The following is a 24484-nucleotide window of genomic DNA, read 5'->3' on the forward strand; positions in this document are numbered from 1 at the left end:
GGACTCAGAGGGAATACATTTCAGTTCTTGTAAGCAGACTCGGGAGACTAATGCAGTCCCCAAAGGTCTTTATCAGCTGTTTCTCCCTCGATCACTGATTCATTCATTTGTTCAGAAAACAAGGTGACTGACGTGTCAGGCACTGAGCAATGCGCCAGGAACACCAGGCTGAAAAAATAATTTTTTTGTTCTCAAGACTTTTATAATCCGGTATTACTGGCATCATCATCATCATCATCATCATTCGTGGGCACGAGAAGAAAGAACTCACTACTTCCTGGGATGGTCACAGTAAGGGTCCAGAGGAGAGACACGTGAAAGTTGAGATGTTTGGTAGTTTAGCAGGTTGGGAAAAATGGGAAGGGAAGAATTCTGGGAAGAGAAAGGAGCACGAAATCGTGTAGCCTCAATGGGAATTGGTTGGTTTTTTTTGTTTGTTTGTTTGTTTTAATTTATTTTTGGGACAGAGAGAGACAGAGCATGAACGGGGGAGGGGCCGAGAGAGAGAGAGAGACACAGAATCGGAAACAGGCTCCAGGCTCTGAGCCATCAGCCCAGAGCCCGACGCGGGGCTCGAACTCACGGACCGCGAGATCGTGACCTGGCTGAAGTCGGACGCTTAACCGACTGCGCCACCCAGGCACCCCGGGAATTGGTTGTTTTTAAGGAAAATTCCAAAGTAGGTGTGGTGAGAGAAAAGGTGAGACAAGTCAGATTACAGAGAGCCACGTCAGCCAAGCTGAAGAGTTTGGAAGGCATCGTGTGGCAAACGGGAAGCCAGCAAGGGTTTTAAGCAGGGCGAGAATACCATCACTCCTGTATTTTATAAAGATCGCTCAGGTAGAGGTGGGGAGAACGGCTTGGAGACTCAACCGAGGCAGAAGGATCCAGTAGGAAAGTAGTGACATGATCCAGGTGGCAGATGATAAGGGGCTGAACTAAAGCACAGCTGTGGGGCTAAAGCACAGGGACGGAAAAAAAGAGAAATTTACGTAAGAGTCTGAAATTAGAACAGAGTTAGAAAAGTAGAAAGCAAAAAGAGAAAATTCTATTACTGTACCCAGGAGAGATGAGGGTTCAAGAGGGGAGCAACAACAGTCAGAAGCCACTGAGAAGCCAAGAAATGTGAAAACCAAAAGGAACCCATTGGGTTTGTCCATCAAGAGACCACTAGTGATTCTGTCAGAGCTCTTTGAAGGTAGATGTTGTCCGCTAGCAGTGGCAATTGTTGGCAAGTCCATTAACATCAGCAAAATGAGAGGGGTGGTTAACAGCTCGTTAGCTGTCAGAGTGTGCTCCCTGCTCTTTCCCCAGCATCATCTGAGAATTCAGAAATGCAAACGCTGGGGCCTCATTCCCATTGATTGAGGTACTTAGGGGTGGAGGCCAAAACTCCATGTTCTAACAAGCCCTCCATCCCTTCTGGCACTGGCTAAAGTTAGAGAACCTACACACCTACACACACCAGACAGGGCCTCACTACTGAAAATGTAATGTTGTGGACTCACAACATCAATATTATTGGCGAACTTCTTTTTTTTTTTTTTTTTTTAATTTTTTTTTTTCAACGTTTATTTATTTTTGGGACAGAGAGAGACAGAGCATGAACGGGGGAGGGTCAGAGAGAGAGGGAGACACAGAATCGGAAACAGGCTCCAGGCTCTGAGCCATCAGCCCAGAGCCCGACGCGGGGCTCGAACTCACGTATTGGCGAACTTCTTACCCGGGCAGAATTTTGAACCCCACGCCTGGCCCACTGAATCAAAATCTGCATCTTTAACAAGATCCTCGGGGTTCAGATGCACTGCTGAAGGATTTCAATCTCAACAACTTCCTTGGCCAATGTCTCAGATTATGTATTACATAAATCCAGTGAATGGCTAATTCAAAGAACAGGAGAGAATGCAATATATAACACACCCAAATTTCCTCGTCTCAAATGGAATAATAAATAAGAGATAGAAAAGAGCCTAAATGTCCATCAACTGATGAATGGTTAAAGAAATTGTGGTTTATATACACAATGGAATACTACTTGGCAATGAGAAAGAATGAAATCTGGCCTTTTGTGGCAACGTGGATGGAACTGGAGAGTGTTATGCTAAGTGAAATAAGTCATACAGAGAAAGACAGATACCGTATGTTTTCACTCTTATGTGGATCCTGAGAAACTTAACAGAAGACCATGGGGGGAGGGGAAGGGAAAAAAAAAAAGTTAGAGAGGGAGAGAGCCAAACCATAAGAGACTCTTAAAAACTGAGAAGAAACTGAGGGTTGACGGGGGGTGGGGGAGAAGGGAAAGTTGGTGACAGGCATTGAGGAGGACACCTGTTGGGAGGAGCACTGGGTGTTGTATGGAAACCAATTTGACAAGAAATTTCATATTAAAAAAAAAATGGGCTATAGCTTAGATGAGCCTGGGAATATTCCAGGCATAAACAAGATAATGTAGGTGCTTTCTAGTTCTTTGGCATTCAATTCCAGGTTATAGAATATATGTTTTTCTTCAAAGAGCTAAAAAACTCACTGAAGTTCATTTTATTATTCGAGGACACTAGGACTGTGTTCAAAAAAGTCTCCTGCTATCCTCGATGGAGACAGGTAAATCTTCACACGACTTAGGAGGGAACTGCTTAGGGTAGCAAACCAAGACCATTATAATCTGTGCAATTCACTATGTATAAAAACATAGCTCAATTTAAAAAAAGCAGAGAACTACTATTTTTATTTTGTGTGACTATAGTATGACCCAGAGGTTCTCAGACCGGCAGTCTCAGTGTCCCCCTCTGGACTTGTTAGAGTTTGCATTAGGCTCCACTCTAACCTATTGGATCAGGATCCCTGCAGACGGGACTCAGGAAATTGTTCTAACAAGTCCTCCGGTCGATTCTGATGTACGTTACAGCCTGCGAAGCACTGGTCTGGCATCAGAAACACTTCAATAGAAAACCCTTCTGCCTGGAGCGTCTCCTGTTTGGCTCTTAAAACTCTTCTCCATTTAAGTGGTTTCATTTATCTTTCATGTCTTTTCAAGTCTCCTTCTTTCCTCCTTCCTCTTTTTTCTTCCTCTATCTACCTATGTCTTTCCGTTCTACTTTTTCACTTCCTATTTCTTTCCTAGCTCACTTTAGCTTCAAACTGCCCAATTCTCGAAGATGCATACAAATCTAGCACTTCTGCTCAAAAGTTTGCCAGCCTAAGCAAGTCTATCAGATACCCATGCTCAGCATTATGAAAGAAAAGAAACAGTACATCAGCCGCTTTGTCCTTGAAACAATGCAGCTTGCAGAAATGACAGTATAGAACCCGCCATTGTACAGTTCTTTGGTATTAATGCGACTTTAATTAGCAAGAGCACTCATGATAGTCATGTGCTAATTGTCCACAAAACGTCTGATGGCACGCAAGAGTACAAGATTTTCAGTCTACAGGCAATTTATCTGAACAATGGGCCCTGTTTCAGGATTAAGTATTCACGCCTTCACCGCAGGAGGTGGCTAATAAGCACAGCAGGAATAAATATTAATAATATTAATATTCGTAAAAAGTGTTCTTTTGTTCAACTAAAAATAGTTTGCCTTTATTATACAGCCTACTGCTAATAATAGAATTGCTCCTAATTACTTGGTAGTAAATACGGTCCAGGCCTTCTCCTAGGAGCTTTACAGTTATTAATGTATTGAAATCTCCCACAACCTTATGAGTTCGGTACAATTACCATCTCCATTTCACAGATAAAGAAATGGAGGCATGGAGATATTAAATAACTCAACTAGGTTCCCACTGCTGGTGAGTACTAGAGATGGGATTTGTGTAGAGGGTACTGTATGGACCCTTTGGGGTTCCAGGTGAGAACCACTGTGTTATACTGTTTCTCAGGTGAAAATGAGTTGAACTACACAAGACACATTTGGCTTTCACACTGCCTCCTATTTCACATTAAGAGGCCAGATTTCTTAAATATTTTCATGTCCTAACACTTTCCGTTGGAGAGCCTAGTGTAGTAAGACAAACCCTAGACTGGGAGCCAGAAACCCTCAATTTTGATCTTCGTGTTATAGGCAACTTGCGGGATGATTATGGGAAAGTCACGGGTTTAAGCTCAACAGGTAACAATTCCCTCTCCTGTGAAAAGAGGATTACATTTTATTAGATCATATTCACGGTTCTCTCCAGATCCAATATTCTAGGAATTCTAAGAATAAAATGTAGTCCCAGGGGATAATTAAATGTAGGAATATAATGGTACACAGAAGCATAGTTAGTCAATTTGCTAGGTATTCCTTTAGCTATCATATAAACAATAACATGAAATCATTCTTGATTATTAAGGCAGAATGGAAGTATTTGCTATCACACACGTGAACAACATGCGTAGAAATACATTAAAGACGAAGGTACATTTGCTCAATATAGTAAAGGCCAGAGCTGACGAACTATATTAGTTTCCCACTGTTGCTGCAACAAATTATCACAAAAATAGTGGCTTGAAACGAAACAGATTGATTATCTCACAGCTCTGGAGGTTAGAAAACAAAAATGTGTTTCATGGGGCTAACATCAAAGTTTCAAAGGGCTGCATTCCTTCTGGAGGTTCTAGGAGAGAATCCATTTCTTTGACTTTTCCAGCTCTTAGAGGCTGCCCACATTCCTTGGCTGATGGGTCCCTTCATTCATTTTCAAAGCCAACAGTAGCAGGTTCATTTCTCACATCACATCACTCTGACCTCTTTCTTCTCCTCTTCCACATATAAGGACCCTTGTGATTAGATTGACCCCCACCTAGATAATCCAGGCTACCCTCTCCTTCTGGAGATCCCTAATTTACTCACATCTATGTAAGCAACATATTAACAGGATTTGGGGATTAGGACATGGGCATGCGAGGGGGCAGTCATTTTGTGCCTACTATACAGGATATTTTTGGGTTCTCCAGGAAGCCTTGTATTTCATATATTTAAGAACGAAACAGTGTTCACAGTGAAGAGGAAAATACTCAATTCTGGAATATTGTCATCTTAATGAGGTTGTCACATTTAGAAACGGAAGTGCAAATGTCTTACTGAATTATTTTCTAGAGTTGATATTGCTTTGAGCACAAAAGACTATCAGAGCCCAAAAAGACTACGGGGGTCATCCAGAGAAGTCAACCGTCCTTATTTAATATACGCAGAAACTAAGGCCCAGTGGGGCCAGTGAGTTGCCAGTAATGATAGAAATGAGCCTCCGGTCTCCCGGCTTCGTTCTCAGGTGTAGGCCTCTTCTGTCACATCTTGAGGCTGTCTCTCATTTTTTTCACACTACCAGTAACTATTTAGCTAAATGTCCTTTGGCATATCATGCAACTCAGACACTCTTTCATGGCTACTACTAACGATTAGAATAGCCCTCTGACTCTTCCTTTTTCTTTAGGGAAGTATGTAGAGAAGCACAGTACTGCAGGAAAAAAAAAAAAAAAGCCATGGTCTTTTGATTGCCATGTGACGATAAAGAGTAGGAGGAAAACTATGCTGTGGTAAGGAAAGCAGCTAAACCACAGATGAGGGGCTCACGGAAAAAACATTTTGTAAATACCTTTTCTCCCCCTTAAAATGCGTCGGATGCGATGCCTTACTCATCATGAGAAGACTGAATTCCATATGGGCCGTGTATGAAGCAAAAACCATATTAAACACAAAAAAATGTCAGGATCACAACAAACTTAGCCGACTCCTTAAAGTATGTCATCATTTTTCTTGGCCAAATGCTTGTTTTGAAAAGGAAAATCGTAACTTCTGCATGGCATAGAGCAGAGAGAGGGCAGTGCCCGCCCTAAACACAGGCAGCATGAATGGCATGGTCAACCTTCCCACCCTCTTCTTAAAAAGTAGAAAATTTTAGCTTCTCCTTGGAGAAGGGCAGCAAAGCCCTTCTGAAATACTGCCGTTAGAAACCCTACCATTAGGAAATTACACCGACAGATTAAAGGTTAAAGAGTGTATGATGACTTCAGTAGATGCCAAGAAAACACTGCTGAAATACAAAATCCATCCCAGTTTTTTTTTTCTTTTCGTCGTAACAAGCTAGTAATAGAAATTTTCTGAAGTAAATTTGTTACAGAGGACCTACTAGAATTCTATCTAGTGCAGAAGTCATAATGGTGAAACCCCTGTTCCCAGATTCTAATTAGCTTTCTAATGCTTCACTCATAATATGAATAAATAGTCAAGGATCCTTAGACATTTGGTTAAAACCTCTAACAAGAGAGGCGCCTGCATGGCTCAGGCGGTTAAGCAGCGGACTCTTGGTTTCGGCTCAGGCCATGATCTTACAGTTCATGATTTTGAGCCCCAGGTCAGGCTTTGAGCTCTGACAGTGCAGAATTTCTGTAGGATTCTCTCTTCCTCTTTCTCTGCCCCTCCCCCACCCTCACTCTTAAAATAAATAAACATTAAAAAATAAAAAAAACTCTAACAAGCTCATAGGTGGAAAAAACAGCACAGCCTAGGGGGAAAATGAAGGAAGCAGAAAAGCAAATAAAAGATTTTTTAAAAAAACAAAAACTACAGGGGCTCTTGGGTGGCTTAGTTGGTTAAGTGTCTGACTTTGGGTCAGGTCATGATCTCCCAGTTCATGAGTTTGAGCCCTACATCGGGCTGTCTTCTGTCAGCACAGAGCCCCCTTTGGATCCTCTGTCCCCCTCTGTATGCCCCTCCCCTGCTCACTCTCTCTCCTCTCAAAAATAAACATTAAAAAAAAAAAAACTATAGACAGGAAGGAAGGGTGGGAAGAGGGAGGGAGATAGAAAAGAAAGGAAGAAAGAAAGAAAAATACATTCAGAAAAGAGCTCTGGAAATTTAAAAATAACATGGAAAAACAAAACAAAGCAAAAACAAGAGAAAGGTTGGAAGATAAAGTTGAGAACATCTCCAGGAAAGTGGAATGAAAAGATAAAGGCCTTGAAAATAGTGGAGAAAAGATAAGATAATTAGAGGATCAATGCAGGAGATCAATATCTGAATAACAGAAATTCTGAAAAGAAAGCTCAGCTAAATTGGCAGACAGGACATTATTAAAGAAATAATATAAGAAATTTCCAGAACTAATAAGCATAGATTTCTGGACTCAATTTCAAGGCCCAAAGGCACACCGAGGCACATCACTGTGAAACTGCAGAGCACTTGGAACAAAGACAAGGTTCTGTAAGTTTCCAGAAGGTTACATAAAAATAGCATTGAATTTTGGGGCACCTACGTGGTTCAGTTGATTAAGCGTCTGACTTCAGCTCAGGTCACGATCTCACGGTTTGTGAGTTCAAGGCCTGCATCAGGCTCTGTGCTGACAGCTCAGAACCTGGATCCTGCTTCAGTTCTATGTCTCCCCTCTCTCTCTGTTCTCCCCCACACACCCCTCCCTGCTCAAGCTCTGTCTCTCTCTCAAAAATAAATAAACATTAAAAAAATTAAAAATAAAAAAATTACTAAAAAATAGCATCGAATTTCAAATAATAGCACTTTTAGTGAAAAATTAAAGAATTAACGTCTTCTAATTTTGGAGGGAAAAAAATTTTGTTTTCAAGCTTATTTATTTATTTTGAGAGGAAGAAGCAGCAGAGACGGGGCAGAGAAAGAGGGGGACAGAGGATCAGAAGCAGGCTCTGTGCTGACAGAGAAAGCCTGATGTGGGGCTCAAACTCACAAACCTTGAGATCATGACCTGAGACAAAGTTGGACACTTAACTAACTGAGCCACCCAGGTGCACTGGGAAAAATATTCTTCTTCTTTTTCTTTTCTTTCTTTCTTTCATTTTTTTTTTTTTGATGTTTATTTATTTTTGAGAGAGGGGGAGTGAGAGAGCGCATGCATGTGAGAGACAGAGAGAGAGAGAGAGAGAGAGAGAGAGAGTGCAAGCAAGGGAGGGGCAGTGAGAGAGGGAGAGATCATGACTTGAGCCGAAGTCAGATGCTTAATGAACTGAGTCACCCAGGCACCCGCCACCCCCCCCCCCCCCCCCCCGCTCCAGGAGTATAGTAGTTTGTATCTTAGCGGTGAACAAAATTTTTAACCATGTCAATATTAACAAAAAACGCGTAATATAACAAATAGGAAGTAAGTGGGACTAAAGAAGTCTGTGTTGGGATAATGTAAGAGAGTTCAAACCTTATCTTTTAAAACATAAAATAAATAGGAAATAAAATAAATGGGAAAATAAAAAATAGAAGTGCAAGAACAATATTAAAAATATAAAGTAAATATTATTAGAAATAACTTAAAAATTGGAAAATATTTACCACAGTGGAGTGATTTTTTATCTGTGTCATCTCTGGATTAATTTCAATTGATTGGTATTTCCCACCCACCCCCATCTTGAGCTGCATTTTCTTGCTTATTTGAATGCTCGTTAATTTTTTACTGGATGTCAGATGTTATGAATTTTATTTTGTGGGGTCCTGGATGTTTTTGTATTCTTATGAATATCCTTGATCCTGCTCTGGGACATGGTTAAGGTACTTGGAAACAGTCTGACTCCTTTTAAGTTCTCTTTTAGAGGTGGGACTGAACATTTAAACTAATCATCCAACCAAGTACCCCTTGTGAGGATTCTACTTGATACTGATACCTTGTGTCAATATCAAGGAGGTCTTTCCACTCTGGGTGGTAGGGATACAAACCATTTTCATCCTGTGTGAAGTTTGGGGACTGTCTGTTGGATCTTTTTGTGAAGGCCTTTTCTTGACTTTAAATAGTTTTTTTGCACACCTGTGCTGATCCTTAGCCAGCAGCAGATTCTCAAATCCTCTGCAGAATTCTAGAGTTCTCTTCAGCTCTCTCTCTTTTTTTTTTTTTTTTTAGAAAGAGACAGAACGAGCGCACACACAAGCCAGTGATTGGCAGAGGGAGAGGGGAGAGAGACTCTTTTTTTTTTTTCAATATATGAAGTTTATTGTCAAATTGGTTTCCATACAACACCCAGTGCTCATCCCAAAAGGTGCCCTCCTCAATACCCATCACCCACCCTCCCCTCCCCTCCCTCCCACCCCCCATCAACCCTCAGTTTGTTCTCGGTTTTTAAGACTCTCTTATGCTTTGGCTCTCTCCCACTCTAACCTCCTTTTTTTTTTTTTTTTTTTCCTTCCCCTCCCTCATGGGTTTCTGTTAAGTTTCTCGGGATCCACATAAGAGTGAAACCATATGGTATCTGTCTTTCTCTGTATGGCTTATTTCACTTAGCATCACACTCTCCAGTTCCATCCATGTTGCTACAAAAGGCCATATTTCATTCTTTCTCATTGCCAAGTAGTATTTCATTGTGTATATAAACCACAATTTCTTTATCCATACATCAGTTGATGGACATTTAGGCTCTTTCCGTAATTTGGCTATTGTTGAGAGTGCTGCCATAAACATTGGGGTACAAGTGCCCCTATGCATCAGTACTCCTGTATCCCTTGGGTAAATTCCTAGCAGTGCTATTGATGGGTCATAGGGTAGGGGGAGAGAGACTCTTCAGAGGGCTCTATGCAGAGCATGCAGGGCTCAGTCCCCCAACCCTGGGATCATGACCTGAGCGGAAATCAAGAGTCCAACCCTCAACTGACTGAGCCCCCCAGGCGCCCCTCAGCTCTTTCATCTGCGTTGCTCTGCTTTGGGAATTCAGCAGCCCTGGTACCTTTGAATCTTGAGCTCAGTATCCTGGATTCAAGGAGCCGCCAGGCTGTTCAGGTTCTCCCCCACTGTACTTCAGCCTGGAATTCTCCCCAGGTAGCAAAGAGGCATTTATAGGGCTCTCCTCATTTATTTTCCTTCCTCTACGGCCACAGTTCTGCACTGCCTGTTGTCTAAAGTCTGAAAATCACTGTCTTATATACAAAATCAGTAGGCAAAATCAACTGAATTTCTAAGCTCCAGAAGCAAAATGTTAAAAATCTAGTTTTTAAAAAACATACCATTACAACATGGATCAATCATACAAACATAATGTTGAATAAAAGAAACACGACAGAGAATGCATAAAGAATCCGTTCATAACAAGACAAAAGTAAACTACATTATTTAAGATGGTATATCTAGGTGTTAAAACTAAAAAAAGAAAAATAAAGTAAATGTGTGATTATTTAAAAAGTCAGGACAGTAGTTACTTCTGGAAGGGACTGGGGGTTGCAACTTGGAATATTTGCTACAAGGCTAGAAATACCCTATTGGTTGACCTGAGTACTGTTAACATGGTTGTTCACTTTAAAATCATTTGTTAAACTGGGCCACCTAGGTCGCTCAGTAGGTTAAGCATCCAACCCTTGGTTTTGGTTCAGGTCATGATCTCAAGGTTTGTGAGTTCGAGCCCCAAGTTGGGCTCTGTGCTGACAGTGCAGAGCCTGCTTGGGATTCTCTCTTTCCTTCTCTCTCTGGCCCTCTCCCGCTTGTATTCTCTCTCTCTCTCTCTCAAAATAAATAAATCAACTTAAAAAAATTATTAAAACTATTTGTTAAACTCCAAATACATGTGTATTTTCTATATATATTAAACTTCATGATTAAGAAAGTAAAGAATATATTATTTGTAATAATAAGAAAAATATAAGATCCATATGTTATCTAACAAATAAAGTATAATACCTTCATGGAGAGAATTATATAAGACATTAAAGAAAATCCTAAAAAAAAAAAACCTTCAATGATACACTACATAATCTATAGGGAAATTTAATATTCTAGAGATGACAATTCTTATTAAATTAGCTTGTAGATACAAAGCAAACCCAAACAAAACCCTAACAAGGATTTTTGTGGAATTGACAAATTTATTCTAAATTCATATGGAGCTGCAAATGGCCACAAATTGTCAAGATACTCTTGAAAGAAGTAAAGTGTTGGGAACTTTGGAAATATGGTAATCAGGGTGGTGTGGTCCTAATACAAGAACAGATAAATAGATTGATGGAACAAAACACAGAGTCTAGAAACAAACCCATGAGTATATAGAAAGTTAATCTGTGACAGAGCTGGGATAGGAGTAGCTCAAAGAAGAAAAAAAGGGGGTTACTCCAAATATAATGCATGGATGATTCAACTATATGTGGAATAAAACAGAATTGAATTTCTTCTTCAAACGAGTCTCAAAAATCAGTTGCAAGTTGATTAAATACTTATAGCCTAAAAGTTTTTAAAATTTTGAAAGATAAAACTATAAAACTTTCAGGTGTACTCAACATGGAAATACATCTTTATTACTTTGAGTTAGGGAGGACATAACAGTGTATAAACTATAAAGGAAAAGACTGATATATTTGTCTATATTTTAGAAATATTACCTATCAAAAGGTGCACAGAGGATACAAATATGTTAATAGAAGAGAATAGCACTGGAGGCACATGCATACAATCATCTGATTTATAACAAAGATGTCACCGCAATGCAGCGAAAAATGTTTCAACAATTTGTTGAAATTGTCGGGCCAACTGGGTATCCATATGGGAAGAAAAATAGGAAGCCTGACTTCCTCACACTATAGGACAAAAAAGTTTCAAAATTGGGCATCGGGCTGGCTCAGTCGGTAGAGCATGAGACTCTTGATCTTGGGATTGTGAGTTCGAGCCCCACGACGGGTATGGTGGCTACTACTTAAATTTTTTTTTTTTTCAAAACGTACTATAGACCAAAGCATGAAAGCTGAAACAGCCAGACTTCTAGATTGAGAACATATAACCTTGGCATAGGCAAAGATTTCTTAAAGATTAATGTTTAACGTAATGTTAAACATTATTATAAAAGTCATAAATTGGATATCATTAAAATTAAGCACATCTGTTTATCCAAATACAATACGAAGAGACTGAAAAGGCAAGTCATAAACTGAAAGAAGATAGTTGTGTTACATGTGTCTAACCATGGACTCGAATCCATAGTTTACAAAGAAATACAGATCAAAATCAGAAAAACTGACAATCCAAAAAAAAAAAAAGAAAAGAGCAAAAGAAAATAAAAGAAATTTATGAATGACGATTTAGCCCATGAAAAGTTGTTCAACATCGTTAGTCGTCAGGCGAATGCACATTAAAGAGAAAACGAGACAGTTTGGCAAACATGCAATACATCAATGCCCAAAAATTCCACTCCTGGGTATAAACCCAAGGAAACTGAGGACTGTTGTTCATCAAAAGACAAGTACAGGAATGTTTACAGCAAGAATATTTAATCGCTTGACACCTGAACCCACGTGCACATCAACTGTAGAATGAAAAGTTGCAAAATGGCTGCACCGTGGAATACTACACAGCAATAAAAAAGAAGAGCATTTTTACACACATCTCTCAAATACAATGTTGGGTCAAAGAACCCAGGTAAAAATAGTAGATGTTATTCCATTCTTTAAGAGTTAACACCAAATAAAATTAAACCAGCGTGGTAGAAGTAGAGTACTTTGAGTTTGTGCAGTTCAGGAGCTTCAAATAGAAGGGAGGCATAAGGGATTCTGTTGCAGTCCTGGACATAGCTTATATCCTGATGTAGGTCATGGCTACCTGGGTCTACACAGAGACAGTAGCTCTGTACACGTAAGACCATTCACTTTGCAGAATACAAGTGAAACCTCCACGATAAAATATGCATACGTTGTAAGTTTACCTGAGAAAATATATTTGCAAAGCATAATTTGCAAAGGAGTAGCATCCAAATATATGAAAATTTTCTGTATATTTGAAGAAGAATATTAACAATCCAATAGAAAAAAAGAGGCATAAGTGAAAATAAAACAGAAATGTATGAAAACAATATTAGAAGATGTCCAAAGATGTCCAATCCTGTCAGTTATCATGGCAATGCAAACCAAAATTGCAAGATACCGTTGCCAAACACCGGAAAGGCAAAATTTTCAAGTTTGCTGATATCGGGGGGTGGAGGCCGGGCAAAATGAATGAAGGGGAGTGAAAGGTATAGGCTGCCAGTTATGGAATGAGTAAGCAACAGGGAATCAAAGGCACAGCCGCGAAGAATACAGTCAACGATGGTGTAGTAGTGATGTAACAGCAAAGAGGGTAACGACACTTGTGGTGGATATACCAGAATGTACAAACGTGTTAGCTCACTGAGTTGCACACCTGAAACGAATGCAACATTGTGTGTCAACTAGACTCCAATAAAAAAAGAAAAATGGAAGTTCATCAGTATCAAGTGTTGGCGAGGACGGTAGAACGATCAGAACATAAATTCTGATTGTTGGTGGCACTGATGATCCCCATCTACATCAAGTTGCAAAAACAGACAAAACTAAGCTATGTAGTGACTGGAATAAATCCACAGATGTATGTGTTATTTTTCACAAACGTTTTCATTGAGCTTCTATATCATATTTATATGAAGAAAAAATTGATAATATTTGGTTTAGCTTCAGAGCCTAAGTGATCCTTTAAATATCTTGAAAAAAAAAAAAAACACTTTAGTCTTTTAAGTAATTTCTACACTCAACAGGGGCACAAGCCCACAGCCCTGAGATCAAGAGTTATACGCTCTACCAACTGAGCCAGCCAGATCAGGTGCCCCTTAAATATCTTCTAATTCTAGTAAATCAAAGCGTTCATTAAAAGTCTTTCTACCTAGCTCTAATATTCTAGTTAGCTGTGCTTTCATAAATTGGAAGACTGAAAAGTTTTATATAGAAGCTGGACTAATAGGCACTCTTTCTTTTTGTAATATGGTACCTGGAAAAACATCATTTTGCACCCCTGCCTTTTTTCAAAGTATGTGAACAAAATGTTCAAGGACATTGAAACAATTTACTTTACAAGTTCTACCAGACAGGGAGCTAGAAGGCAGGGAGAAAGACAAAGATAAGATTTGATTCCCAAGGACCTTCTAATGTATGAAAGGTCTGTTGGAAAATTAGTATCTTTACAAAGTAAATACTTTAGTAATCATTCCATTCTGTTGGTGTTGCATAAGCCTAAAACAGATTTAAAGTGAAGAAGAAATGGAACTGACCAGCTGAAGCTGTGCTGTGCTTTCAGAGTGTCATTCTCTTTAGACATTGCACATTTATTTATTTATTTTATGTTTATTTATTTTTGAGACAGAGAGAGACAGAGTGTGAGCAGGGGGAGGGGCAGAGAGAGAGGGAGACACAGAACCTGAAGCAGGCTCCAGCCTCTGAGCTGTCGGCACAGAGCCCGACGCAGGGCTTGAACTCACAATCCATGAGAACATGATCTGAACTGAAGTCAGACGCTTAACCGACTGAGCCACTCAGGCGTCCCTGGACATTGCACGTTTAGAAGACAAACTCCAAGTAAATAAAACTCAGTGTCACAAAAATGTACTTTTCTATTAGTAGTTATAGAGACATTACCAAAAACTCCTTCCACAGAACCTTTGGAATAATGAAATATCTCTGACTTGTCCATGATATTAACCATTGGACTAAGAAAACATGCCACAGTTATTCAAAATTATTACAAGGACACTTTGGTGCATATATTATAATTTTCTTTTGGTTAAAGGTATGATATGGTATGTAGGGACCTTATAGAAATTGTCCATTTCTTCAGGGTTATCTTTGTCATTTCATGAAATATTATTATTTATCCTTGGCATAATTAAATTACCCCAATAACCCTTAATTAGATAGGTGAGTATTACTACCTTTTCTCCTCATTCTATCCCCTTATCCTCTAGACTCAAAGCTCAGCCCAACTTGTAAACTGGATATGTGTATTAATTTCACTTATAAGTTCTATCTGAAATTCATCTCTTAAACATGTACTTGCTATGCCGTTTCAGTGAATCAGGAGAAACAAAAATCTTGTGTTAAAGCAAAACAAAACAAAAAAAGCTACTTCAGCATAACTCTTTATCTGTAATACCTCACAAACCTGAAACTGAAACTCATGTTGCTTTTTAAAATTGCTTTTCCCTTTCTTTTTCATTTCTGTGGCAATGGGGAGAAGAAAGTGGTGGTTAGTAAATATTTGTGAAAGCAAAGTGAGCTTACTGACAACCTGACTTCCTGGTTCAAGGCCAGTCCAGCCACGGGGCTGTCCCAGCCACCCACAAGGCCAGGTAGAGTTGCACAACCCCTGCAGCAGCTACCTGAAGCTCTCAACAGCAGGGCCCAAACTGCTCCCTTGATCCAACACCTTCTCTATTACTCTTGCCCCATTTACAATGGAAGGCTTCTTGGTTAAATCATTGTCATTTCTCTGGTCAATTGTTGTGCCCTTTTGTTCAGCCATTTTGACATTATAGTGACCTTTAAAACTGAAAGTCCTTCGTAAACAAAAATGGAATTGGGGAGAAGCAGCAGTGTCCTTACTTTCTCTTACAGCTGAAAGAGAAAGAGAGAGCTACTTGCGAGACCCTCCCACCACATACAGTTGAATGGTACATTTGCTAAATAGAAAGCAAAAGGCTTTAATCCTTGAAAACATCTACCGAAGTGTGCACCACCTGTATGCTCTATTGCTAAAGCCTTAATTTCAGTGTTTGTTCTGAAATAAATGGGGAATTTCAGCTAGAAATCCATGTCAAATAAAATATAATAAAAAAAAAAAACTAAAAGGAAAATCAAAGTAAAAGCAAAGTTATTAAGCGTATTTTCTGGAATGTTAATACGTCCTAGTATAATTTAGACGTCCCCCCTCTTGGAAATTTTAAATTGTAACATTTCCAAATAGATACCATAGGGGTAAGAAAGTGGGACTGCACGAGTAGATGTGTCGAAAGAAGAAAAAAACCAAAAAATCGATGGACTCTCTAACCCACTTTTAGTGTTTGTTATAGAGTAGACATCTAGTTCACACTACAAGTGTATGTAAACAAAATGATGGAGTTTATAAAATAGTAAGAACTCTATGATTCGATTTCATTATTTTTAAATCTACACATTTAAAACAAATCTATACATACATTTGAGGAAAATATAGATATTTTCAGTTATGAGGTTGTGTATGTTTTGTCTTTTTTTACTTTTCAAAATATATATATATACATAAGATGTATATGGTTTTATAATATGTATACTTAACAGATACACTATATATTCTATGTATGCATATTTTAACATGTGCATATATATTATGTATTTTATATATAACTTTTCTTTTTATATATACTATTATTCCTAACACTAAAAATGATTTCTAATTTAAAAATAAATTACGCTATTTCATCGTGACTCAAGTGGTTGCTAAATGAAACTTTGAAAAGTTTTTTTTTTTTTTCAACGTTTATTTATTTTTGGGACAGAGAGAGACAGAGCATGAACGGGGGAGGGGCAGAGAGAGGGAGACACAGAATCGGAAACAGGCTCCAGGCTCTGAGCCATCAGCCCAGAGCCTGACGTGGGGCTCGAACTCACGGACCGCGAGATCGTGACCTGGCTGAAGTCGGACGCTTAACCGACTGCGCCACCCAGGCGCCCCAGAAACTTTGAAAAGTTTGACAATTTATTTCATTCATTCATTTATTCAAACATTTATAGCAAATTTTGAGCATTCACCATAGGTCAGGCCCTCTTATAGGGACCAAGGACACAGCATAAGACATAGGATATATGGCAGTGCCCTGTTCTTTTCTCAGGCAACCAAGAGTCAAGTCCCAAACCCACAGAAGTCAGCTGTCTCCCAACACCGTCTAGATGATTTCAACAAATATTTATTGAGCAACTTCTACGTGCAGAATCTTGTGTTCAGTCTTCAGAGGATGAAAAGAAAAGGGACTGGGGTGAGACATAGCTTCAGACAGTGAAGACCAGTGAAACGTTGAATGTGTGTGAGTAAGTAGTGTTCACCCTGTGAAGACCCATTCTAAGCTCTATGTGAACTGACTCATTCAGTCTTTACAACAGCCTTATCAAGTAAGGTCATATTATCATCTCCATATTAAAGATGAAGATATTCAGGGGCGCCTGGGTGGCGCAGTCGGTTAAGCGTCCGACTTCAGCCAGGTCACGATCTCGCGGTCCGGGAGTTCGAGCCCCACGTCAGGCTCTGGGCTGATGGCTCGGAGCCTGGAGCCTGTTTCCGATTCTGTGTCTCCCTCTCTCTCTGCCCCTCCCCCGTTCATGCTCTGTCTCTCTCTGTCTCAAAAATAAATAAAAACGTTGAAAAAAATTTTTTTTAAAAATAAAGATGAAGATATTGAGGCTCAGGTAGTTTAAGTGTCTTGTACAACAGGAATCAGATGGCAAATGGCAGAGCTAGAATTTGAACCCAGGACATCTGGCCCCTAGCACCCAAGCTCTAAGCCACTGCCCCATATAGGCGTGGATTTGGCAAATAAAAGGAAGGAGTGCATTCCAGAACAGGGGAAAAGACGTTGAGCACCTTTGGGAGTAGACCCGTGGGGGGGATATGACTGACAATGGCCAAGGCTTTATAGAAAAAGTATATGTAGCCTACAATGAGGAAACTTAAGTAATGGGAGTCTGGGAGCTTTGCCCTAAAAGTTACATGTGGATACATTAAAGGTAAAGCTAAACATGAGAAAAATCTGATAAAAGAATTTGAAGCCAAGTGGGTTGCAAACAGAAAGTCTGGGTTTACCAAAAAGTAAGTGGGTTTACCAGAAAGTAAAGAAATTTTTGTTCTGAAATATTTTGTAGTGATCAAAGTTGAGAAACTTGACGTAGGGAGACCCAGTGAAGTTATAGGCATGGGATAACTAAGAATGGGAGGGTCCGTCACGGGCACAAGAATGCCAGGTTCTGGGACTGGCCAGGCAAGAACATGGGGCAGCATTTTGAGTAGGGCGGCCAACAGTAGGACCTAAGGGAAGAGAATTTTCTATAGAAAATGACTTGAGTTTTGTGACCAATCTATCAGGCAGTTATTGTTGCAGCAGACCCACCACAAGTCTGACGGAGGTGGGACCAGAGTGATGGACAGATACCTGGTTGGTGCTGTGGTCATCAGACCAAGATGAAGACATTATCTGATGGAGAAAGAACAAAATGCCGTGTGGATTCCACAGTGGACAAGGAAGGGAGACATCTCCAAAAGCGGAGACAGAAGTCAAGAAGGGAAAAATAAATGAAAACGAGGAAAAAAAAAAGTCAATGCAAGACAGCCCAGATCAGAAAAAAGATTTTAAAGAGTTAAAAAAAAAAATCAATGTTTAATATTTTCACACATCTTCCATAATATTTGAAATACGTGCTTTCAGAACTTTACTGTGATCTTAAACTACATAAGTTGCCCATGTTAAAAATGAGAAAAAGTTGAATTCTGAAGGGCACTGACTTTTTTTTTTTTTTTTTTTTTTTTTTTAGAAAACAACTATGATTGCAGTTATATTAATCACACACAAAGAAGCATGACAGTAACTTAACTTTCTTGGAGATTTCTGAAGTCAGATATACAACTCACATATTAATATTGCTGCTTTTTAGAATCAATGCTGATCTATTCCTGTAGCTGAGCCCTGCAGTTCAAAGGTATTTAACGTTAAGATCTGAGCTCACCGCTGCTCTGCAGAGATACGGCGTCGCAGAATTGTCCCAATGCTTCACAGGCTCAGGTTCTCATTTGCTGAGCAGATCATGCTCCCTGCACAAATGGCTTCTGCAGAACTGACTGTCACTGGGGAGGAAACAACTATTGAAAAGCATCCCCTGTCCTGCTTGGGAACACAAAGAGCCATCACATTCGAGATAAAAAAAAGGAGAATCCTTTTGCAATGCAGAGAATCAGAGTCCCGCATCAGAAAACTGGTTACTTCTTATGAACCATTTTTACTTCTTTAAAGCCGTACCCAGTAGAAGAAGGCAACAGGGAAGAAATTCTTTCAAACACACCAACTTCTGTTATATCTCATAGACAAAGACTCTGTAGTCTTTTTCAACCTTTAGGGTTCCCAACAACACACACAAAAGGTATCAAATTTTTAGTTGTGCCAAAGACTGATCTTTTTCTCCAGCTGTTTACTTACCGCTCATCCACGAACCAATTAGTAAGTGTTTCTAGAAGAAGAGTAACATGTGGTGACCCACCCCTGGCACGGAGATTCGTTTCATAAGACGCCCGTGGCCAAGCGGACATGAACTGCCCCTTGAACACCTCCCAGCCAGACGCCACGACCCATTCACTCCTGACAGACCGTATTCTTCATAGCCTCTATTCTAGAGCACATGGGATGTCTGCTAAATTGTTATTTGTTCCAAAGCATGCTTTTGCTGTGACAGATGCCCCCAACTCCTTCTCCCCGCTGAGCTCACGGAATCACAGCTGTGTTGTACCACAAGTACAGTGTTGTCAAATCTTTGCTTTGTTTAATTATTCAAGTTGGTTCTACCACAGAATTAAGCTGCCTGGGGGACATTATGGGATTTCAGCGTGAACAACACGCATGAGCAGAGAGATGCCAACCCCCGCCAAGGGTCTGCACCAACCCCGTTTCCCACTCACAGTGGCAACCGAAAGCTCGCCCCCTAATAACCAGAAGCAGAGCTAGGTGGAATGGTTTAATCAGAAGCTGGTTTGCCTCCATGCTGTAACTTAGTCCTTCAGGCCGGGAGCCCCGCGTACACGTTCAAGGCCAGCCTACAAGTTCAGCCTACAAGTGGTTACCACCTCAAAACTCAGGTTCTGGCCAATTTATGAACCCTAGATCAAGGTTGTGGTTTCCCGAATTTAACAGAAAGGTGAAGGGCAATTTTATCCTCCGAACTTACTTTTTCTTTATTCTTCCCAGGGTATTTAGAAAGCATAGAGAAGTGTTTATCTGTGACCTAGACATGGCCTAGTAATCCAGTGGTATTATGACAAGACTAACTTAAAGTGTTTATTTCTTTCACCCCATAAAATTAAAAAAGAGTAGAATATTAGGAAAGGAAAGAGGCTTTAGAGATCATCTAGTTGGAGACCCACACTTTGCAAAGAGGAAATGCAGGCTCAGAGTGGGAGAGTAACTTGAAAAGAGTCACACAGCTAAGGAGTAGCACCCCTCCTGCTGTGTCCCAATTCAGGGCTTTGCTATGATGCCACACCTCCTCCAGTCACTGCAGCAGAAACCAAAAAAAGGCCCTTTCCTACCATCCTGCCGTCCTTTCTTTCTCTGCAGCTTGGCAGGGGTGCGTGTCTTTCTCAGAAGGGAGGAGAGACTTCCCTGTGTCGTCTCCGTGCTGCATTAGTGTAAACCGTAGTTTAGGCTAGAGCGAGGAGGAAGGGGGGCAACTCGGGGAGGTCATACTTACAGGGCAGAGCGCCTCCCCATTCCTTGCAACATCCTGGTGCCTCGGTGTCTACGGGCTGAGAAATCAGGGCATAGAAAGGGACTTTTCTTGGTCAGCGTGTAACCAGGAGCGCAGCTGCGCTGGCGGCCGCACAATTCTCCAGGAGCAACCAGGCATCGGTCCAGCACCTCTGAGAACTGACTTCTTCCCTGCACCCGTGGAAAGATGCATTGCTCCAGCACTCCCAGGCTGGGAGGAGAGAAGCAGACCACAAAGCTGCAGAAGTGGAACCAAAACGTCCCGTTCGCAAGTCTCAGTGATCATTTTCAGTACTGGATTACTTTACAGAGCAGCATGGGGCCAACGGGAGGGGTGTGTGGTGTAAAACACACGTTCGATATTTCAATGATTGGTAGGTTTAGCTAAGTTCTATTTGGTTTTTTTTTTTTTTACTTGACCTCAAGAAACATAGATTTCTTAGAATTTTAAGGGTCCTGAGAGCTCAGCGAGTACAAAATACCAGTTAACTGAGGCATCCTGCCTGTAACAGGCTTAGAGCCTTTCAACACATTTTATATTTAAAACAAGTTATAAAACTGAATTTGGTAACTTGTACTAATAAAATATTTCCCAGGAGAGGGAGAAGACTAAGACTGTTACCTAAGTATTTTATGGGCTTGTGAATTCCACATTTAAGTGCTTTCGTTGTACCTTGAGCTTAGACACAGGTGGCACAGGGCTGCTTATGATTCCAGGTAGCTTGCAAAAAAAAAAAAAAGAATCACAAAATGCCTACTATGCGCCAGGCGCTTTACAAAAGGCAAAGGCAGATGGCAAAACCAAACAGGATTTTGTCCTGCCAGCTTATAACAAGAGCAAGTCGCTGGGCTCCATCTGCATTAACTTCCTTACCTAGGACCCTCTTCCTAACCTCCAGCCCTGAACTTGAACAGCTGTCTCCTCTGTACCCGCCCATTCCAGTGCATTCCTCGAGCAGAAATGTCCAAAGCTGAATGCATTATTTTCCTTCCAAGATGGATTTTCTGATTATTATAAATGATATCACTATTTTCCGAGTCGTCCAAACACAGGAACTTGGGAGTCGGTTTTCATTCCACCCTTTTCCTACTCCTCAACTCAGCCACACCCTCCTATTGATCCTTGCATTTTGTAATCTTTCGAGTCCCTTCCTCTGCTCTGGTCGCACTGCCTCACACCTCCATACCTGGGGCAAGGTGCTCACACGCGCTTGCACTAGTAACTAATGCTTCTCTCTCGCCCCGCTGCCTGGCTCTCTCACTACCTTGCATACCATTCCCGAGAAATCTCCCTGAGATATCTCTTTGATCTTGTCACTCACTTGCTCAAGCATTTTTGAGCAGCTAGCCTTGGCTTTCAGAAGAATTTAATTGCCTTAGCTTGACATTTGCAATGTCCCCTCCTCTAGTGGTTACTTACTGTCTATCATCTCCTCCCGGCTCCCCAAAGATATATTCTCTTCCACGTGTGCCATTTGCTAATGCTTTTTCTCTACTTGAAATGCCTTCGCTCCCCCTCCACTCATTACCACCCTGACGACTTCCAAGGGGCTGTCCCTCCTCATCAAGTCACGTTCTCCTAATTCTTTGAACACATATTATCTGTACCACCCATCTGCCCACACTGTATCATATACTGTCTTATACTACTGCTATTTTTCTATATCTTCTATTACATATTTATTGAGTTATCTGTAAAGTACAAAGGGATGTACAGGTTAGGGATTCGATGATAAATAAGAATTATAGTATAGGAAGAGAACATGTACACAAAGAGCATTAATATTTACCATCACATAAGAACTTTTTTTTTTATTTTTAAAAAATTTTTTTTTAATGTTTATTTATTTTTGGGACAGAGAGAGACAGAGCATGAACGGGGGAGGGGCAGAGAGAGGGGGAGACACAGAATCGGAAACAGGCTCCAGGCTCCGAGCCATCAGGCCAGAGCCTGACGCGGGGCTCGAACTCCCGGACCGCGAGATCGTGACCTGGCTGAAGTCGGACGCTTAACCGACTGCACCACCCAGGTGCCCCAAGAACTTTAAAAAGTAGGAAACCAGAGCAAAGAAAGAGAACCTGCAACTAAAGGTCTCAAAAAACATTCACGGAGAAGGCAGCATTTGACCTAAACCCTAAAATTTGGATAGCATTTTATGATATCGTAGACATAGTGGATTCTCCAAGAACATGTGTTAATTGAGTAAACCATAATGAGTTAATAAAGCACAAAAATTGATACAAAGCACAAGGTAGTTTGTCAAAAATCACCTGCTAACTTAATGACAGAGATGAGAAACGTTTACGTAAATGGCTCCTGAGCAGTTCTCAATCCAGATAGACATTCCAGCATTTTTTTTTTTTCTTTGCTCTTCAAGCCTGCCCAGATCCTGTATCATGATCTACTTGGAGACCTGCAATATGGTTGTGTTAAGCCAGAGCTGGGCAGGATCTGAGCGCCAGCAGAGTGCAGGGCGCAGACCGGCCTTTCCAGTGCCTGTAACTGTGAGCTACTCCTGGAAGGAGCTTCTCTCCAGGGGGAGGAAAAGACTCCACTTTTATCCTTCCTGAGAACAGGAGAATGTCTTGAAGGCAGCCTCCCAGACCTGCCATTTGTCCTGTTTGTAACAAGCTCCACGGAGCCAGTCTTTCAGTCCACATCGCGAGTGGGGAAATAAAGGTATCGAACATCAAGGAACTGCTTGAAGTCACAGAGCAAACCAGTAGCGAGCAGCTATAATAACATCAAGGGGCTGGGGTCTTCTGCCCCAAGTCCAATGGGTCATGCCACCTGCTACTTGGAGTGGCCAGAATGAGTCCCAGGGCTCTTCCTTTGACAGTGGAACCTTCGGACAACCCTGGTCTCTTTCTGTATTAACAGACCGTATCAACTCTCCCGCCTGCCACGTACTGCGCTCCCCACTCCCACAGACACCGACATTACAGGCACCTAAAAAGCAGGCTATAAATATTAATCAAGAGAGTGAAGTTCATGCCTGAGAATGTTATGACAGCCGAAGTAACACAGAGGACAGAAATTGCTTCCACGGAATAAGGAGACATCTTTTCTCTGCGTGAAGCCTCTGCCTGCAATGTAATTTCCGATGGCGGCGGCAGCGTGGAGGAAAGAGTAGGAAAGCCAACCAATGTGGTTCTGTATAATGGATACATTGATGAGGTCTTGTGAAAGTAAATAAAGTCCCTGTAAAACACTGGGAAGTTTCTTTGAAAATAGCCCGTAAATTGATCATAAAGGCTACCTCAGCCTAAAAGCCAAGGCCATGAATATAATTAGGACTCACTGAAAGAATCCAGACCGAGGGTGAGGGGGAGTCTAAGTACTGAGCCTACGAAGGGAGCAAGAAGAGAACGGTTAGGTAGGAATGTTAATTGCCTCTTGAACAGACCCCCTGAGGAGATTCGGCCCCCTTCATCCTCTTTTGGGGTAAGGCCCAGTGATGGGGATAAGAAGTTAACGATAAAATTTCACAGCCAGACTAAGTTCTTGGCTTCATGCAGTCAAGAGCAGTTGTGATTATTCCCAGACCTGGGGTATTTCTCGAGTATGGTTGAGCTTAAAGACATAGGAAACGTACCAAGGGTGGTTCCAAAAATCCTTGAATTTTTATAAACCCACTAATTAAGAACTTAATTTTTTTTAAGTTTATTTATTTTGAGACAGAGAGAGAGGGGTGGGGAGGGGCAGAGAGAGAGAGAGAGAGAGAGAGAGAGAGAGAGTCCCAAGCAGGCTCCACACTGTCAGTGCAGAGCCTGAGGTGGGACTCAATCTCACAAACCATGAGATCATGACCTCAGCCGAAATTAGACACTTAACTGACTGAGCCGCCCAGGTGCCCCATTAAAAGAAATCCTTTTTACAAAACCAAGGCTAAAGTTTCTATAATCAGATCATCTTCAGAATTATATCACGAAGTTATAAGATTGGCTGAGTAAATTTACTGCAATAAATGTCACAGTGATAACTTCCTGAAAAACTGAGAAGAAAAGTAACAAATCACTGAATCAACAAAATACGAAGGAATGTAGAAATATGGTTATGTTAGGATAGGAGGCATAGAATAATACACTGAAAAAAGCGCTTTTCCAAAGATGATATAATTCAAATTGCACTAAAAAAACATACATGGTGGAATTTTTTAATTATACACATACAAAAACTTCTATAAATCACCTTAACAAAATCAAAACAGGAAATATTCATTCACGTAAGGTGTACATAAATGCTGTAAAATGCTGAGCACAAGAGACAGAACTTCAACTAAACATAGAAATGTGATGTAATTAAAT

The 24484-nt window shown here is 40.7% G+C and overlaps 1 long non-coding RNA gene across 3 annotated transcripts in view; it reads right to left on the reverse strand.

Moving 5' to 3' along the window:
- LOC109499850 overlaps positions 1-24484 on the reverse strand; it is a 68031-nt gene that overhangs the window by 18892 nt on the left and 24655 nt on the right. The window contains exon 5 of one of the 3 annotated variants that reach the window (XR_006598192.1): positions 22132-23330. The exons of the other annotated variants lie outside the window; for them this stretch is intronic. This is a non-coding gene — a long non-coding RNA (uncharacterized LOC109499850). Of the gene's footprint in view, positions 1-22131; positions 23331-24484 lie in introns of those variants that run through there. 3 annotated transcript variants of the gene reach the window in all.

This window comes from Felis catus, chromosome B2, assembly GCF_018350175.1.
Source record: "Felis catus isolate Fca126 chromosome B2, F.catus_Fca126_mat1.0, whole genome shotgun sequence".
Lineage (NCBI taxonomy): Eukaryota > Metazoa > Chordata > Mammalia > Carnivora > Felidae > Felis > Felis catus.